Genomic DNA, 15,113 nt, shown 5'->3' with positions numbered 1-15,113 from the left:
CATAGTGCATCTTGGAGTCTAAGAGACTAGTCTTTCCTAGAAGGATTAACTGTCTACTCCAGAATACTCTTGATTTCCCTATTCGAAACTTCTGCTTGACCATTAGTCTGAGGATGATATGGTAAAGCTAGCTTGTGAATTACTCCATACTTTGCCATAAGATTCCCAAATACACGGTTACAGAAGTGAGAACCGTTATCACTGATGATGGCTCTCGGTGTTCCGAATCCTGGTAGAATGTTCTTCTTCAGAAAGTCCACGACAACTTTATGATCGGTGGTCTTTGTAGGAACTACTTCAATCCACTTTGAAACATAGTCCACATCCATTAGAATGTAGGTGTAACAAAAAAAAGGCGGAAATGGTCCCATGAAATCTATACCCCATACATAAAAGATTTCTGAGATAAGGATCGATTGTTGAGGCCACTCGAACCTTTTCGAGGTCTTACCCAAAAATTGGCATCTTGGACATACTTTGCAATAAACATTTTCATCTTTAAAAAGAGTAGGCCAATAGAATCCAGCTTGTAATACCTTGTCTGCAGTACGTTGCGGGCCAAAGTGTCCTCCGCAAGGCTGATCGTGACAGAATGATAAAATGGATTCATGTTCCGATTTTGGGATGCATCTTCGAATAATCTGATCCGAATACTTCTTGAATAAGTATGGATCATCCCAAAAATAATATCTAGCCTTTGAGTAGAATAAATCTTTTTCCTGCTTGCTCCAATGCGATGGTACCTTGTCGGTCACAAGATAATTTGCGATGTGGCCATACCATGGTACTTCTGATATACTGAATAATTGTTCATCAGGAAAAGTCTCACAGATTTGTAAGCTGTCTTTCGCATTCTCCACTAGCAATCTAGAAAGGTGATCAACAACGACATTCTCTGTTCCTTTCTTATCACGTATCTCCAAATCAAATTCTTGTAAAAGTAGTATCCATCGGATCAACCTAGGCTTGGCATCCTGCTTAGCGAGTAAATGACGCAAGGCAGCATGGTCAGTATAGACAATCACCTTTTAACCTATCAGATATTGTCAGAATTTGTCAAGAGAATAGACGATGGCTAAGAGTTCCTTCTCAGTGGTAGAATAATTAATCTGAGCTCCACTTAGAGTCTTGCTAGCATAATAGATTGCGTACGACACTTTCTTGTCTCTTTGTCCTAGAACGGCTCTTATAACATAATCAGATGCATCACACATGATCTCAAATGGCTGGCTCTAGTCGGGAGCACGAATGATTGGTGTTGAAGTGAGTGCTTCCTTTAACTTCATAAAAGCTTCGACACATGAGGTATCAAAATCAAAGACAATATCTTTCCCTAACAGATGTGACAACGGTCTTGCAATTCTGCTGAAGTCCTTGATAAATCGATGGTAGAATCCCGCGTGACCTAGGAAGGCATGGATATTTTTGACAGTTCTCGATTTGGGTAGATCCTTTATAACATCAATCTTCGCTCAATCTACTAGAATTTCTTCCTTTGAAACTTGGTGACCCAGCACTATCCCTTCCTTTACCATGAAGTGACACTTTTCCCAGTTCAGAACTAAGTTTGTATTGCAACAACGTTTAAGGAATAAGGAGAGATGGTGTAGGCAATCCTCAAAAGATGATCCAAAAACTGAAAAATCATCCATAAAAACTTCCATGTATTTCTCCACCATGTCGTCAAAAATACTCATCATACATCGCTGAAAAGTGGCCGGTGCATTGCATAGACCAAAAGGCATACGACGGTAGGTGAATGTTCCGAACGGACATGTGAATGTGGTCTTCTCTTGGTCCTCAGGGTGAATATGGATTTGAAAATATCCTGAGAAACCATCAAGAAAGCAGTAGTAAGCTTATCTAGCTAATCTTTCTAACATCTGATCGATGAATGGCAATGGAAAATGGTCTTTCCTTGATGCACTATTTAGCTTCCTGTAATCGATGCAAACTATCCATCCAGTCTGAATCCTGGTTGGAATCTACTCATTGTTCTCGTTCTCGATCACTGTGGTTCCGGACTTCTTCGGCACAACTTGAACTGGACTAACCCATTGACTATCAGAAATAGGGTAGATAATGCCAGCGTCAAGGAGTTTAACGACCTCTTCTTGAACTACTTCCTTCATCTTTGGATTAAGCCTCCTCTGTGGTTGCTTGGAAGTCTTGGAATCCTCTTCCAAATGAATCCTATGTTGAACTATCATAGGGCCGATCCCCTTGATATCGTCAATTGTCCAACCTATAGCTGACTTGTGTTCCTTTAAAAGTGCTACTAACCTAGATTCCTGCTCCTCAATCAAATCTGATGCAATGACTATTGGGTAGGTTCCCAAATCTTCCAAGAAAACATACTTGAGTGTAGACGGCAAAGGCTTCAATTCTAGCTTAGGCGGCTCCTTCTTAAGCTCTTTAGATGGTCCATCAGGCATAGGTGATTCAAACTTTTCTCTGAACTTGCTGTCATCTATGATAGGTGATGAATCCAAAATCACATTGATTGCCTCGACACTAAGTTCCTCACAGTCTGAGTCTGTCAGAGCTTTCAACAACTCGTCAGCAGGATATGAATGAGTCAGATAATCTTGTGCCAATGCTTCAATCATGCATACCTCGTTCACAACACACATCTCCTGTGGTTGCTGTAACATATGGAAAACATTGGTCTCGACTCTTATATTACCAAATGATAACGTCATATTACCGTTTCGACAGTTGATGAGTGCATTTGCAATGGCCAAGAATGGTCTGCCTAGAATGATTGGTATCTGCCTACCAGATATAGATTTTGTGTCGAGTACTATGAAATCAACCGAATAATAGAAATCTTTGATTTTGACTATGATGTCTTCAATGATTCCTCTAGGTATCTTCACTGATCTATCTGCCAATTGTAAAGTAACATCAGTCGGTTTAAGATCCTTTAAGCCTAATTTCTCGTATACAAAATATGGTAGAAGATTCATACTGGCACCCAAATCTAATAAAGCTTGCTCCTCCAAAGAATCTCCAATTCTGCATGTAACAGTTGGACTTCCAGGATCTTTCAGTTTCACAACCGCTAGATTTTGTAGGTACGATGAACATCTTTGAGCGATAAAAGCTTCTTTCAGAATGTTGGTCTTCTTCTTCACTAGATCTTTCACGAACTTGGCATACGAGGGAACTTGCTTGATGGCGGTCAGAAATGGGATATTAATATGTAAATTCTGAAATATGTCGTAAATCTCCTTGTACTGGTCATCCTTCCTGGTATTCACTAGTTTCGAAGGAAACGGTACTGGCGGATTCTTCAATATCGGCTCTTTTCTTTCGGCTTCGGTTGGCTTGGTAACAGATAGTGGAGTGACAGGTGGAGTCACTCGTGATGGCTTATTCTTACTTACTTCCACAGTGGTTCCTTCAACTTCTTTTGCAACAGTTTCTTTAGCAGGTGGCACAACACTATATATATCTAGAATGTTAGAACTGGGTGGGATGGTGGGGACATAAGTTTCGTTAGGTTCCGCATAATCTTTTCCTGGTTTATAGACAATCTTATTATCAACTTTCTTGCCTGACCTCAGAGTGGTGACAAAATTAACTTGGGTATTCGACAGAGTAATCTCCAGGTTATCCACCTGCAGGACACCTCTTTCTTTCGGATTTGGCTCCGGTTGGCTTAGTAATACTCCTTTCGACCTTTCCGTCAAGGCAGCAGCGATTTGCCTTATCTAGCCTTGAATGACACTAACGTTACTCTCCAACTTCTGGGTTCTTTGATTTGTCTATTTCAGCTCATTGACAATGGTGGTGATAGCTTCTTCTAGATGTGGGATAACTGCTTTGCTCGACTGAGGTGTAAGGGTAATATATCCACTCATAAGATCTGGTACTAACTCTCTATTTGCGTTTGCTTGGTATTGCTGATTCTGGTATGACTGTTGATTTCTGTATGGTTGCTGGCGGTTTTGGAACTGATACTGGTTATTCTGGAACTGATTTGACTGATTTTGGAATCCTGGAGGAAAATTCCTCTGATTTGTATTTTGTGGCTTCCAATAATTATGTCCCTAATTGAACTGGTTATTTCTTCCTAAAGAGTTGATACTACATGCCTCTGTATTAGTATCTAGATAGTACGAACACTCTTCAGTGGTGTGGCCTTCATCAGAACATAGCTCACAAATGGCATAACAAGGCTTGGTTGGCTGAGGTTTAGCTTGGAAATTGTTTGCTTTTGGAGGATTCATAGAGAACTAACCAAACTTCTTGTTCAGAGTTTCAAGTCCTATTGATAGGCTTGCCATAATTGATATCATCGCTTGATTTTAGTCTTCTTGAATTTGGTTGCCAAATTGCTTCGGCACCCCCTCCACTCTAGCTACGTCCTCGTTGCTGGTACTCCATTGTTGAGTGTCTTCAGCTAAATTCTCGAGAAAGTTGTAGGCTTCCTCTCCATCCAATGATGTAAACTTACCTTGATGCATTGACTGTATCATCTGCTTGTTCATAGTAGAAAGTCCTCGAAAGAAAAAATGAGCCAGTGTGCTCTTATCATAACCATGATGTGGACATGAGACTAGCAGATTATTGAATTTCTCCCAGCTTTGATGATATTCTCCAGTCACATTCCTTTTGAAATTGTTGATGGCTTGCTGCATGGCATCTGTCTTCTGGGGTGGGTAGAACTTGTTCATAAACTTTGTTCTCAACTTCTCCCAGTTGTTGATTGAATTGATCGGTTGTCGCGCTTAACCATTCGGATGCTTTACCTTCGGTGAGAGAGGGAAAAGAATTAACTTGATACTCTCATCACCGATATTTTGGTTCTTGAAAGTTCTGGGGATCGATAGAAATTTGTTCATGTGAACATAAAAATCAACATTATGCGAACCATTGAACTTTGGAAGCATAGAGATTACCGATGCTCTAAGTTCAAACTGGTTAGCTTCTGTCTCTGGAAAAACAATACTGCTGGGTGGGTCTCCAATGATTGGTGAATAGAAATCACTCAGCTTCTTCCTCTGTTGTGCTTGCATGGGTGGGATAGCTTCAGGATTATTGGTGTCCAAAACACCTCCATCATTTCGTGCAGCCATTGTATCAATCTCGTCTAGTATTTTTGTGAGTCAATTGTTAAACCTTGTCCACTGTTGTGTTCTTATTGGACGATGATATGGTCGACGAGGAATACACTAGAAAATGATATGCGAAAATAACGAAAAACTATCCTACTATGCTTGAAAAGTATGCAATTATTCTAAGTTATACTAAAATATAAAACTACTTTCCTTCAACTGGATTAGGCTTTGTAGCTAGTATCTCGCCCGTTGCCTAAAGCTGTCTCTTCTAGGGTTATAGTGAATCACTTGGATTGCTTAAGTACCACTACCCACAGACGATAGTCCGTTTGTCAAGATTTAGACAAGAAACACTAGAGTTTAATGTTTCACTGTGTTGGCTTACAACTTCAATTGTTGAAAAGGTCCTAAATGCAATTTTACTAGAAAGCAATAAAACTAAACTATGATGCAACTATACTAAGAAAGCAATAAAACTAAACTACGATGCAATTATACTAAGAATGAAATAAAAAGAATGAAGATTCGACTAACCTGGATGGTAGAACTTGTCTTCGAGATGTCCTTCAAGCTTCTCTCTTTCTCAAAAGGATGGATGATGCGGCTAAAATTACCTCAAGATCCAAAACTTTAATCTTAAAAGAAAACGTTAAACATAAACAACTTAAAACGGCAGCGGCGCCATTTGACCTTGCCTCTTTTTGTGTATGTAGATGGTGTATGGTCGTTGAACAAAACAGAAGCGTATCAAAACCTAATTATCCCTCAATAAGTAAAGGATGAGTAAGGTATCGTTCCACTTTTAAGTGTATGTTATGTGAAGGACAGGACTGGAAAGGGGGTTTAAGGGATTAAAAACTATGACTGTAGAGATTTTAGATTCTAATGCTAAACTAAACTATTGAGAATTTATAAGATAAGGAATTCAAGAGATTAGAATCCACCGATACTTTTAATCTATGACCTTCTGCTTCATGGTTGTTCTTACAAGTAGACTACAATTAGGCAATTGAGCGAGTGCCGATGCCCTCTTAGACGAAACATCGTTAATAATTAACTCTACTTAAGGTTGTTTATATGTTTATGCTATTAATATCTTCTTTCCTTTTATGTAAGCTCGGGCAGCCATTCAATGTATTACCGAGAGCAACATCAAGGAGTATTTCCTAATAAGGCTGTCATTCAATGAATCACCACTTAAAGCAAACACAAAGAATACTTCCCCTAGGCAGCCACTCCCTGAGCTACCCCTTCTAAGGCAACATAAAGAATACTTCCCTAACTCTAAAGAACTATACTACTAGAAGAAAAATAAAGAACACTAGCATGATATTAATATTGCAAAACATAAACCCTATTCTATACTTCCATCCCCTGGTGTGGGCAATGGAACTAATAACTAAAAACATAAAGAACTAACCTGATTGAAGAACATCATGAACTAGAAGAATCATTAAACCTTAAGCATCGGCTTCATCTCCTCCCTTGAAGGAGAAGATTAGCCTTCCATAGAGAAGGAAGAACACGAAGAACGAGAAGAAGAAGAGTCAAAGAACATAAGACTAGAAAGACTAATTTATTAAGACTCAGCTAGTTAAAACCGATCTTTTATTATTAATCTCTCTTTGCCTCAAGTTCTGGAGACAAGAATATAAGTGAATTGGCAAATTACAGGAGGCACTTAGGTCCTCTATTTATAGAGGTTACAATGAGCTCTAGAAGCATTCCAAACAGTCAATTGTTTCCTAATACAAATAGACTTCTTTCAAAGTCCAACTTCGTCTCCAAAACTGAGAAAAAATTGGCTACAGTGTCGATCCATGCGTCTGGATGCACTATTCATGCATCTCAGACGTAAGCAATGTGTCTGGACGCTCGATCCATGAGTCCCAGACGCGTAAGCCTATTTTGTCTCTTCTTCTCTATCCTTCTATCCTCTTTTGCGGGCTTTGGTCCAAGCAACGAATCCTTTGGCCTTGGGCTTCCAAATAGGCTTTAAAATAGGTCCAAGTCGCATCTTTAATAGCTCTAATTTCTTGGCCTTCTCCATGATTGTCCATGGGCTACCCATGTGATCCTTAATGCTCCGAATTGCTCCGTTTTATTCCTTTTTCTCTAATATTCCACAAAACACTCTCTTTGACCTGTAGAATCATAAAACATAACTTACAAACATTGTTAGTCCACTAAGATGGCTAAACAAGAGGCATAATTGAGGGTTAAATAGCACTTTTTGAGCACTTATCACCTGTTATTGGATTTCATAGCATAGTTAATTATAGAACTAACTATCAACTTAGTGATCCAACTTGTCGACTTTTTTTTATTTGGTGATTGAACTTTTTTTTTCATTTAATTTGACCTCTACTTTCAATTTTTTTTCGATTTGGTGATTCTGTCAATTTCAATTTAACTGACGTTAATTCTTTTTTTTATTTTCATGACGTGGAATATCGACATCAAGTAGGCGTACACTACATTCCACGTGAGCTTTGAAATCTGACTTTGATTGAATTATGACTTTATCCACCCCAACGGTCATTATCCAATGATATCGTTTCCCTAACTTAAATACGTTTCTTCTCCATCTCATTTCTTCCCAAGTAGAGATCGATTTAAGTAGCCATGGCATCATCAAGCTCTGGTGGACAATTTAATGGAGAGGAGCAATAAACTCTGTCACCCCCTCGTGCAGTAGTTGGCTCCTCCTTTTTTAGATCTGTCTGTGAGAAAAACGAGGATCTACTGCAAACATGTTGGTTTATCAAGATCTCCTCACAGGTGATGAACTTCTCTCAGATTCATTTCTCTACAAGGAAATAGAGAATGGAATTATGTGGGAAGTTGAGGGGAAGTGGGTTGTTCAAGGTGCAGTCGATGTTGACATAGGTGCAAACCCATCTGCAGAAGGTGGTGGTGAGGATATGATGAGGGTGTTGATGACACAACCATCAAGGTCGTAGATATCGTTGACACATTCAGACTTCACGAACAACCTTCTTTCGATAAAAAGCTGTTTTTGGGTTTTGTCAAAAAGTACATCAAGTTGTTGACACCAAAGTTGGAAGGAAAGCAGCAGGAACATTTCAAGAAAAATATTGAGAGAGCAATCAAGTCTCTCCTACCGAAGCTGAAGGAACATTACCAATGAACGTGTTGTCGCAGTTAAAGTCACCAAAGGTTTCACATTTCACTCTGAATGCACTGTCCAGCGGGGGTTTGTTACCAAGTTGTACACTGCTTTCTGAAGTCCCAAGCTGATTCTCTTCTCCCAGGGAAACTATTGTACTCGAAGAGATAGATGCATTACCATTAAGTGCGCTCTTTCTGCCAGATGCCAAACCTTGATGAGCCAAAACTGGTGAAGAAGCTTCAAAGTTTGAATTGACATTACGTATTTCCCAATCCTGCATTTTGTTATGGGGTTGCTCATTAAAGATACCATATATAGTTAAATATCATTCAGGTTCAACAACAATTCATTCAAACACTTAAAACATTATTCATTCAGTAGGCTTAAAACATAAACACAATCAACACACTTAAAACAAGAACTTGGTTCAATATTATATTCTATTCTTGCAGTTACATGCCCAAAAGTTTGTTGCCCAAATAGTCAGACATAACACCACCAAAAACTAAAAAAAGAAACAAAACAAAAACACTCAGTCTGACATCACACCATTTCTTAGTGCCTGCAGTATTCATTGCGTAGTTCCTCCAAGCCAATAGTCATTACAAAATGCTCATAGTAGAACCTTACATTTCAATAAATCTCAATATGACAAGAAACAACTAACAACATAAAAACTTAAGTCTGACATCACAAAACTTAGTCCGACACAAAACAAATTCATCATTTTTTTGTGCATGCAGTCTTCTTGAAGCTCTTTGTCTCGATGCCTAAGAGATTGGCCAGTGTCTTCATTTTCGTTTTACCTCCGCTTGTGCTTTTAGTTGAAGGTTTTCTGGCAGTTGTATTTTTCTTAGGAGTTGGAGGTTTTCTAGCAGTTGTACTCTTTATAGTAGCTCCAGTTGTAATATTTCTAGGAGTTGGAGGCTTTCTAGCAGTTGTAGTCTTCTTAGGAGTTGCAGGCTTCTTAGCACTTTCTATTGTTCTAGGATTACTTATGTTCTTTGTATGTGCTATAACTCTTGTGTTTGGAGCAACCCGAGTACTCATTGTTGAAGCATTCCAAGCAGGCCTTTTGTTACCTCCAATATCATTTCTAATGTTAGCATCCTTTGCAATCCCAACATTTCTAGTACTAGCCCCATCACTCCTCCTACCGCAATTTGATGTTGATGCTTGCTTTGAGAACAATGGCTCCATCCACCTCCCTTTCTTTTGTCCAGGTAGCTGGCCAAATGCAGCAAAGCACAAATATACACCAACAATAAATTCAAAACAATTTTACACATAAGAACAAGTGAATTAAAAACAATAAATAAGCAGTATCACAACACACTTAACTTAAGGAATTGCTTACCTTAACAAATTGTCTACCATCTTCAAAAGACAATTCTCCAAAACCTTTAGGCACTTTCTCCCTTCTAGCATGCTTTAGTTCCACTACATGCTCATTAGCAGACATTTTGACCCTGCTAGTTTTCTTTGGTTCCACTACATGGTCATTATTATGAGGCTCTTTATTTTTTCTAGTGGAAGCAGCACTCACAGGTTGTTTCCCTCTTCTTTTGTTATTACTTGTAGTTGTTACATCAACATCTATTAGTACATTATGCAACCCTTGATCCATGCCTTCACCGGCATGTTCATTGTCCTTTTAGTATAGAACATAAAGTAAATACATTTAAAAACATGCAAAAATTGAACATTAAGAATAGAATATAAAGTAAATACATTTAAAAACAAACTTACATTGATGATTGGCTTCTGAGGACATGTTTTCTTGTTATGCCCAAGATTAGAGCATATTGTACACCTCATTCTCCTACCTTTTCTTGAGAGATGGCTCTTGCCTTTGTCTGCTTCCTCATCAGCCTCTTTTCTCTGATTTTTTTAGGCCTACTAGGCATTCTCCTATTGATAGGTGGTAATATAATATTAGCTTTTGGTCTTGGCCACATCCTTTCCCAATTCAAAGGCTGCATGTAGGAATCCTATGCTTTGAACAAAGTTTCTAGGTAGTAGCATGGATCAACATAATTGTCTGGATCATCATGCATGTATAATATGGCACTAACAACATGGGGACATGGTATACCACTTAAACCCCACATTCTACATGAACAATGTCTAGCCTTTAAATTCACCACATACCCATCTAAAGCACCATGTCTAACTTCAAATTGAAAATCCCTAACACAATCTGCTCTCCACATGCATTGTTCTAGCTTATTTTTTTTTTCTAGTTTCTCCCTTGCCTTTGGACATAGCTTGTCATGCCACTCTTTCATTGTCTTTCTCTTTTTCTCCATCCTTCCATACAAATATACCCTAATATCTTCAAGCATATGAATAATAGGTTTTGCTCTAGCCTCAACAATGACACCATTAAAACACTCACATATGTTGTTTTCAACTGCTTCACAACATGACGTTGTACCAAAATATGCCCTAGACCACCTACTAGGCCCTTGCTTAATCAAAGTCATATGCCTCAGGATAAATACTTTCCATTTTAGCCATCACTAATTTGAACTCTTTAGTTGTGCCACGTTTACAAGCTTCCCAGAACATAGTTCTTAACTGAGCCCCTCTATACTTCTTCCTGAAGTTTGCATAAATGTGTCTAGCACAACACCTATGCTCTGCCTGAGGTAGCAACTCTTCAATAGAAGGTATTAACCCTTTCTGTTGATCTGTAATCACTGTAATCCCAGCTCCTTGTACAATGTGTAAATTTGTCATCAACAAGTTTATAAACCAAGACCAAGAATCAATAATCTCACCCTCAACAATTGCCCAAGTAATGGGGAACATTTGATTGTTCCCATCCCTCCCAACAGCAGTTAAAAGTTCCCCCTTGCAAAACCCCTTGAGAAAAGAACCATCTAACCCAATCACTGGCCTGCACCCACTTAACCACCCCATCTTCAATGCCTTAAAACACACATACATTCTTAGGAAATGAGGCTGAACTTCACTCCCATCAACCTCAATATGCACTTCATTCCCAACAGCTCTTTGCACATTACTAGTAGGATCATGAACTTCAATTTTCACTGTAGAACCAGGATTTGACCTCAACAGTTATTGGGGATAAAACCTAAGCTTGCTATAATGATCTACTAACATGTTATCAACTTCTCCCAATGCAATTCTCTTTGCATTAAAACATTGAGTCAAAGTCACATGTAACTTGTACTTCTCTCTCACATCCTCCTTGAATTCTCTCAACTTCCACATAGGATTATTTATAATCTTATCATGATACAGCCCAGCTAGAAACTTTGAGTTTGCAGTTCTAATATGGAAAACCCTAACACACTTATGCTTGGGTACCAAAGTCTTTATCTGCCAACTGCTCTCTCCTGCTAGTTTGCTTCCCCATGCACTCCAAGGGCACTTATCAAAGACACTTAGCCTGTAGACAAGCCTTTGTGTTTCTAGTGAAACGAATAGGAAAGTCTTTACTAACTGCCAAAGCCTTCAAACACAACTTCAACTCAGCTTTATTTGCAAATCTCATGCCTAGAGCTGGCTCTAACTTGAACATATCAGTCTTAGCATTCCAGACAGGAAAACTTGGTCTATCTCTAATTACTTTATTAGTATCCTCATCACTAGATTTAGTGTCAGGGCTATTGTACTTGGGAGAGTTTGGGATATCAGTATCATACTCTGAGTCATCATTTATAATTTCAGATGGTTTAAGGTTAAATGATGGTTGAGGGTAAAATGATGGCTGAGGGTCTGATGTTGGTTGAGGTTGAGATAGTGATTCAAGTGGAGATGATGGTTGAGGGTCAGATGGTAAGATGTCAGATGTTGCTGGAAAAGGTGGATCAGATAACGATAAATCAATAACTTCCTGACTACCAATTTGCCTAGACTTTATTTTCTTCACTCTCACTTCTATTAACTCATCATCCTCCTCACTCAAATGATCTAAACTAGCAGCATCATCACTCTCACTCTCATTATCTTCAGCTTCAACAAGTTTGTAAGCGTCAATTTGGTTATCAAGATCTTCTTCCTCACTGTTGCTATCACCCTTAACAACATCTTCAATCTCAACTTGACTTTCACTATCAACTGTATCAGTCACAAAAGAAGCACCGTGTACATCATGCTCAAGAAAAATCTGAACAATCCCATTATTAGGTATATGCTTCACCATCTCCCTAATTTGGTGATAATTATATATTGTCCTACAACCATCCTCAAATGTTCTACCAGGAAGCAAATAATGAATCTTAGTACACATTCTTATCCCCAATTCTTTGATCCTACGAACTAAATCAACATATGTCACCACACTAGGATCAATATTATAGTAATACTCCACTCCCCCTCCAATGTAGTTAAGAACATGATTTCTTTTGAACTTTCCATAATGATTCAATTCAATAATAATTTAATTCACTACAAAAATGAACAACACATGCAAAAAATATATGTAAAAATCCATACTGTAACAAACTCAGGACATAAAAATCCATACTTATATATCAACTTTATATTAAACAATCACATTTGTAAAAAACCAATTAAGCAACACGACAAATATCCCCAATAAAATAACCCCAATTAAGGAACACGACAAAAAATCCCCAATTTAAGAACCCTTACTTTATAATAAAAGTACATTATTAGTTTAATGCTTTATAATAAAACCCTAAAATCGAAACAACAACTATTCTTAATTTTATAATCATTTCATCAATGTCCCAACTTACTTGTTTATCGCACTCCAGCACTTCGTCCAATGTCTTCGCAGTCCCTTTTGCTTGTTAATCCAATGTCTTTGTGCTCTTTTAATCAATGTCTTCGTTATCCTTCTTCAATGTTTCTTTTAATATTTAGAGTTCATTCTTTTTTTGTTTCAATCATGTCGGGTTAGTGTTTTTTCCGCTCAAAACACTTGCACAATATTTCGGTCGATTTAGCGATTTCTAAATAGTGCAACGTGTTGAAATCTTTTGTCATCAATATATTATTTGATATCTCGAAGCATAACATGCGTGGCAGCAATCTAACACCATCCCAGCAGTTTGCCACATATGAAAATATTTAATAACCTTTGCCACATAAGAAAAGATTTAACGTCTGTTGAATTGAAATTGACAGAATCACCAAATCAAAAAAAATTGAAAGTAGAGGTCAAATTAAATGAAAAAAAAACTTCAATCACCAAATCGAAAAAAGTCGACAAGTTGGATCACTAAGTTGATATTTAGTTCTTCATTATATATATGTTTATCCATAGATGATTGATTATTATGCACGTATTAACTTAGATTTTGACTTGATTATTTTGTATTTATTGCTAGTGAGATGTATATATATCTGAGAATAAAATAGGAAATAGTAATTTTATTTCTTAGTTGTTGTAGTATAGAAGAAGTTTGTGAGTACCTTCTCTGGAAAACTCTCACGAGGCTATAACTCGTCCACTAGGGAATACCTAGTGGTTTAAGGTCTTATTGCATATGGTCAATGCAATCGCACTCAGCATTTTTGGTTAGAACTCCATTTTTGGTCACTTATTTTAATTTTTCATATTTGCTTCAGGATAAGCAAAATGCTGTTTGGTGGTGATTTGATAAGAGCCCAAAAATGTAGTTTTAACCCCTTAATAATATTACATTTAGACCAATTATGTGTATAATAAATAAGAATTAGTACTGTTTACGTGTTTCTGTGTATTTAAGGTATTATAGACCAATATGTGAAAAAATATGTCACTTTTGAGAGATAAAAGAGCAAAGGTTGGTTACTAAGAAGTTCTATGATTAAAGGCTAAGATTTAAGGAGAAAAAACCTTTTTAAATCCTGGTCAAAGTTGAAAAGTCATAGTCAACGCGGGCAGAAATAAAGCAGAAAAGTAAACAGAAATTCCGCAGGCCGTATCTTTGGACTCAAACCTCGGAATTGGGCCTATTATATGTCAAAACGACCAGCTCGGAAAGATCTTTCTAATGGTCTAAGCCTTGAACCAATCAGAGGAGGAAAAATAGACAAAAAGACTATTACAGTAATTTCTAGCAAAGAAACCCTTTTTGGACTTAAGTAATTAGGTTTTGGGTTTGATTTAAATGCCCAAAACATGGCTCTAAAGCCCATGCACGAAATTGTAAACCTAGCCTTCTTAAGAGGACTAAGGCATAACTCTTAGCTACCTAGGTTTTAATTCATATAGCTCTTTCATTAGTTTAAAGTTAGATTAATAAAAACCAAATTATTGTTTTTCATTATGTCTTCTTCTTATTTCTATATTAATGATAGTCTAATGACTTCTAGCTAAACCTCCATTAGAGGGGTTTGATGAAGCTTAAATGAAGACTTGATGTGTTAGTTAGAATTATTATATTTAAGAGTTTCACTCTAGTAGATTAGTTGATTCGCCATAAGAATGGGTTGAATTTCCTCACATGCTAATTATTAGTTGGTAAAGATTGCCATAAATAATTAGAGATCAATTACTTAATCTTTATTGGTTAGGATTGCAATAATCTACACTAGTATATTAGGAATTTATCTAAGTGGAATCAAATCCCCCTAACTTCTTCTCTATATTCACATTTTAATATTAAATTGCCATTAATATAATCTAGTTATCATAATTACAATCACCATATTAGTATAATTTCAATTCATTACTCTCATTCCATTTTGTTAGAATCTTTTAAACTAGTGAAACTACGTCTAAATAAACTAGGAGTGGAACGAATTCTCTACTCCACATATTTCATGATAATCAAGAGTAGATAACTTTGATCATATAGCGTAAAATAGTTTTAGTTTTACTTATTCATAGCATAACTAGTTAAGAGTAGGGTAAAACTATTGTTTTACAGTTTATCAAGTTCCATAGTCCATATGTGATCAAGTCACTAACTTTGGCTTCCAAAGGTAAA

This window comes from Coptis chinensis, chromosome 8 (genome assembly GCF_015680905.1).
Source record: "Coptis chinensis isolate HL-2020 chromosome 8, ASM1568090v1, whole genome shotgun sequence".
Taxonomy (NCBI): domain Eukaryota; kingdom Viridiplantae; phylum Streptophyta; class Magnoliopsida; order Ranunculales; family Ranunculaceae; genus Coptis; species Coptis chinensis.
The sequence above is the reverse complement of the archived record's forward strand: the minus strand, read 5'-3'. Positions refer to the sequence as shown.